We start from the raw sequence: 6000 nt of genomic DNA, 5'->3' as shown, positions 1-6000 counted from the left end.
TGGCTAACCTCTCTCGGTCCCTCCCCCCGGCTGGCCGGCTGGCCCCGAGCTGCCTCCATCAGGACTGGGTGAGATGGCCCCAATTGGCCCTATCACCGGCCAGGCCTAGGGACTCCACCCATGCATGAATCTGTGCACTGGGCCTCTAGTATTTGAATAATAGCTGGTCCAATTTGTAGATAGGATTTCAAACATCCAGAATGCCTCAATCCTGACAGGCCCTTATGCCCAGCTACCTTTGCAGTTCACGCATATATGAGTGAAACACTTAGTAACGAGATTTGTATTTCCAAAACCTCTCTGTAACTCTCTAACCCCAAGATATTACTTAAGCATATTTTAGCCACATTACTCTAATTTACTGCCCCAAGCCTCTCTCCTCATCTGTAAAATGGGAATCGTAATTACCTGATTGAAGAGGTGAGAAAACTAATTGAATAATATTTTTAGAAAGGGAATTCGGTCTGCTACCAAGCCGAGCTACCAAGAGGAGGTCTTAATAACGTGCCCTGCGCTCTCCTTCTCCTTTTCTTCCCTCCACCAGTACACATCACTCCTCAGAGAGCTCTGGGGGCAGCACCCTGGGCAGGAAGCAAGGGCAGGAGAGGGTAGGAAAGCATATTCAAAGTGCTTTTCCACTTTAAAAATATTCACTTGAAATGCTCTCAGAAAGTTATATGCCTAAAAAATTCATTGCCTCTGTTCTAATTATACAAGAGCCTTACAACTAAAATATTCTCCCAATCATCTAAGAGACCATCATTTAACAGTATATTAGATGCAAAAGTTTTATATTTTCCTCCTGGGTGTAAAGTTTAAAGATTCAAATTTGCAAAAGAGAAGTGAATTGGAATAAAGACATTCACAGAAAGCTATTTCATATCCATTAGTTATCATCTACACATCAAATACATACAACATTAAGACCAAATATACAGAATTTCCACGTCTATATACAGTAATCAACAGAGTGCACAGTTCAAATCTATCTTACAATCAAGTGTACAAGTTTAGGTATGGCTTTATAAATACTAACAATAACTGTGCTAAAGGAACTCACAGGTCCGGAAACAAACCCTGGAATGCCGCCTCCACATAAGGCCCTCCTTCAGCCAGACGCTAGTCATTGTGTTTGTGAAACAGATGGCACAGGTCAATGTTTCTGGGCAGCGTCCACCCACCCGCCCACAAGCCGCTGAAATATGGGTTCCAAGTTCACCTGCAGTGGTCCCTCAGCCTCAGAGATCAGAAAACAAATCTGTCCATCTCCTACACATTTGAGGACACGAGATTATAAACAAACAGAAAACAGACATATCAATGAGATGATGACGACCAGGGATTATCCAAATGTTTTTCACATTGGCACTCAAGTTCTCAGGTAATACATCCTGCATTTGCATTATTTGTCCCCCCCCCCTTTCTTTTCTTGTTTTGCTTAAATCAGTGGATTGTAAAATCTTTCAGGAATTTTCAAGACATTCTAGAACAAGTGATCCCCAAAAACAGAATTAAAATGAGATCTTGTAAAGGCAACATCTAATTATTTGCGCGTCTCTTCCCCTAACCACAAATGCCTGTTTTAAGTAAAAATAATAAAGAAATGCCTTAACTAAAAGCATGCATCCACGTTTACTTTACACCCACTTTGCCACAAATGTTACATCCACACTCTTTAGTCAGTTGCAGCCTTCAAGGTGCTACCTGCGTGCTGATCCTGCCTCTTTCTCTAAACTCTAGGGCAGAGTACAGGAGAATATTCTTTGTAAATTTCTATGTTCGCCGTGGCTTTCAGTGTGCACAATAGATCAGTACAGCAGTGTGAGCAGAGTGTGTGTTTGTAAGGACATGCGCAGGGAGTTTTACTCATGAGGTGGGTGAGCACAAGGAGACCACTGCCTACCTAGGGATGGCTTGGGGTATCTCCAAACATTTTAAAGGATTTCTTATAACAAATCTACATTGCTTTGTACATTTTATATTTATAAAATGGAAACTATATGCCACAAACATTTGTGAAGACTAGAAGGAAGTTCCACAGGAGTGAACACTCTGGGGCAGGCCACTCAGCTGCTCCCCTGGTTCCCGGGAGTTGCTTCAGGTGGGACAATCTGGGAGCATGAGAATATAAACAAGACAAAGACCAGGTTGCTTCAGTGCTCCCTGCACCAGCCACCTGCATATCCATAGGCCATCCTTCCCAAGATTGCATTTGTTTTTGTATTTACAACCTGCCCTTTAGTAAGATGCCACTGTCTAAAACACTTCAATGTGCCTGACACACCTCTAGCCCAGCCACACCATATGGTTGTGTCATTTTCTTTATCTCCATCTATGCAGTGAAATTTGAATACAACCAAGTGAAAGACTGGGATCCTCGTCTTCCCAACCGTCACTATCAAGAAGCCATCACCTTCTTCATCAACATTTGAGCTGTCAGATACCCTGCATGATGCAGATCACAGGGAAAAACATGTGTTTACAATAAGCATAATCCCATGAGACTGATTACTTGAAGTAAAATCACTTTGACAAGAGTCACACAAACATGTCGCCCCTAATGAAGCAGAAATCTCTCAAAATTTTGAGCACTGTCTTTAGCTTAATTGCTGGAAAAAAAAAATCAGATATAACTTGTTAAAGACAAAAATATAACTATTTGGACATGGTGTATATTTTAATAAGCCAGATGTGAGATCTTGTTGAGGGACAGTGTTAGTATGAGAGAAATCTTCCAATTCTGAACAACTGTTAGAGGGGAAAAGTCCATAGATGGTTGTTTGTTGTTTGTTTTTTGTTTTTTTAAGAGGAGGGAGGTAGTAAATATCCAAAGCATTTCTCTTATCTAGCTCTCCAGTGGGCAATTATATTATGTTCCCTTTGCTATCTGTTTAGCCAATGCTAATTAACATGGCAATTCAGGAGGAGAATCCTACTGTTTTCAAAACCATGGGGGAATTTTTAAAAAATACTAAAAAAAGGGAGGGGGATGTTTAATGTTACTAATAAATAAAAGTTACTCAATTGCAGAGCCACAAAGTTAAAAAAAAAAAAAATGCTTGCCAATGGGGGATGGGAGGTGAATCAGCCACAGCAACACTACTTTTCATAAATTAACTATTATCATAAATATATATTGCTCTACAATGATTAAATTGTTTCAAAAATACTTAAAGCTACAGTTAGGGACAGCAGCAATTTTTAAATATTCAAAAAGGACATCAAGTTCATTGCGGAAATATTTGATTGTGTACAGAACGCCAAAGCACTGCAACCACCTTTTGCTCTGGATAACTTGTTTCCCCACGGGAATGACAGGGAGGGTTGGTACTGGCTAGACCACATCCATAAGTTATTTGTTTTATTGTTGCAATGATCTCCTTTATTTGTGTACAAATTTACAATCTGGGGCAACAGTCAGTCCTTTTGAAATCTGAGCGTCTTAATGTGTCATGGTCCAGCCAGTAGCAGTTTCAGAGAGCTTTGGTTTGGGGACAAGTTCTCTGCTTCGGCAAGAGCCAGAATGATTGAGGTGGTCACCGTCAGCCCCAAATCAGCTTTCCTTCAAGCTGCTTTTCAGTATTCGCTGTAACCACCTCTAAGGGGCATGGCCCATAAGTGGCTGCCTCCTAAATTTCTGGTGAAGAATTCAAATGTCAAAAATCCTGGCACTGGCAGGAGTTCTGCAGGCAAGAGGCACCTCCTGTCCCACTCACCAAGGACCCTTTTGAACTTTGAGTTTCACCCAGACCACTGGAAGCAATGGAATTAAAGCCAAGCACTCCACATCCCACACAATTGACCCCTAGACCTGCTAAGCTGGGTGGCCAGAGTTCAGCATTTAGACTCAGATGTATTTGTCGTTGAATGTATTACCATCAGTTCTTATTTAACTTAAATAGCACTGCATGTAAAAGAGAACAACCTGGGTCATAGTCAGGAGCAACAAAAAATAACTTCATCCTGTGAACAAGAAGAAAAAGAAGGAAGGAGGGAAAAGAAAGAAGAAAAAGGAAGAGGGAAAAGAGGAGAGGAGAGGGAAAGAGGAGGAGGAGGAAGAGGAGGAGGAGGAGGAGGAGGAGGAGGAGGAGGAGGAGGAGGAGGAGGAGGAGGAGGAGGAGGAGGAGGAGGAGGAGGAGGAGGAGGAGAGGAGGAGGAGGAGGAAGGGGAGGAGGAGGAGGGGGAGGAGGAGGAAAGGGAGGAAATTAAGTCACCATCCTTTTCTTGAAAATACACTCAACAATTGTTCTATGAATGAATGAATGAATGGATGGATGGATGGATGGATGGATGAATGGGCAAATGAATACAGGAAAACCTACATGTGCAGACCCTTTTCCTGTAAGGAAAAATCCAGCCGTCTCCCTCCACCTCAGCCCAGGCCAGTCAGCCTGCCCATGCAGAAGTGGTGGGTTTCGGAGTGCGAATGAAGCTCACCTGGCCTGAACTGATTTTGATAAGTGACCTTTTGGATGGTTAAAAGATACATGACAATGGTGACAACAAAATCCTGTCACTTTCAAAATGCCTAATTTGTCAAAACATATTCTCTCCATTAATGTAAGCCAACTTTTCCTCCTTCCCTCCTTATCACTCAGAACATAATCAATGGGAATAATCATAGAGATTACTTTTTAATTTTTTTGTTAATCCTCACTTCCCCCCATTGATATTTAGAGAGGGGAAGGGAGGGGTGGGGGAGAGAAACATTGATGCCAGAGAGACACATCAATTAGCTGCCGTCTGCATGCACCCCAACCAGGGCCAAGGATCAAACCCACAATCGAGGTACATGCCCTTGATCAGGGATAGAACCTCAACCCCTCGGTGCATGGGCTGACACTCTACCCACTGAGCAACATGGGCCAGGATGAGATGACTTTTGCTTGCTTATCCCATTCCTATGTTTCTGGATATGTTTAAGGCAAGAAAGACGAACACTAACAACAAGTTTAAAAACTCTTTAGAAGAAAGCTTCTTCAACTGGGGTCCATGAACCCCTTAAGAAATCCACAGGTAGTTTAAAAAGGTTTCTGGGAAAACCAAGATGGTGGCATAGGTAAACACTGGAGTTAGCTGCCTCGAACAACCACTTCACAAATACAACTAAAAGATGGAACGGACATCGCCCAGAACCACAGGAAGACTGGCTGAGGGGAAATTCTTCAACTAGAAGGAAAGAGAACAGCATACGAGACTCAGAGGAGGTGCAGTGCGGAAAATACAAAGGTGCGGAGGTATGCGCGGAGCAGGCTGGTAGCTGAGGGCGCGGTTGTTGTTTTCAATCGGGAGGGAGTCTCAGCTTCTGAGCTCCAGTTCTGGGCGAGTCTCTAGGGACCCAGACTCATATGGGAGAAGCCGGACTGTCTGGCATCGGTCGGAACGCAAGGGCAGCTTTCTCTCCGAGGTTTGCAGCAGTTGCTGGGACTCTGAGAGGCAGAGCCTCTGGGGATGGGACTGAGAGCAGCCATAACTGCTCCCTCCACCCACTCTGTTGATCCTGTGCGACCCGCCCCACCCAAGCCCTGCGCAGAGCCATTTGCCAGATAGCCTCAGGCAAAGGCTAGATTAGCACCTCCCTAGAGGACAGAAGTTTTCCCACTGCAGACACAGCTGATTCTCACAGCCAGTTGGCCTGGAGGTCAAATCCCCCTAGTATTAACTACAACAATCAAGGCTTAACTACAACAAGACTACGCACAAAGACCACTAGGGGGTGCACCAAGAAAGCATAAAAAAATGCGGAGACAAAGAAACAGGACAAAACTGTCAATGGAGGATATTGAGTTCAGAACCACACTTTTAAGGTCTCTCAAGAACTGTCTAGAAGCTGCTGATAAAGTTATTGAGATCTACAAGAAATCTAATGAGACCCTCGATGTTGTGAAAAAGAACCAACTAGAAATTAAGCATACACGGACTGAAATAACAAATATTATACAGACTCCCAACAGCAGACCAGAGGAGTGCAAGAATCAAAGCAAAGATTTGAAATGCGAA

This window comes from Myotis myotis, unplaced genomic scaffold (genome assembly GCF_014108235.1).
Source record: "Myotis myotis isolate mMyoMyo1 unplaced genomic scaffold, mMyoMyo1.p scaffold_m19_p_7, whole genome shotgun sequence".
Lineage (NCBI taxonomy): Eukaryota > Metazoa > Chordata > Mammalia > Chiroptera > Vespertilionidae > Myotis > Myotis myotis.
Note: the sequence above shows the minus strand (reverse complement) of the source record.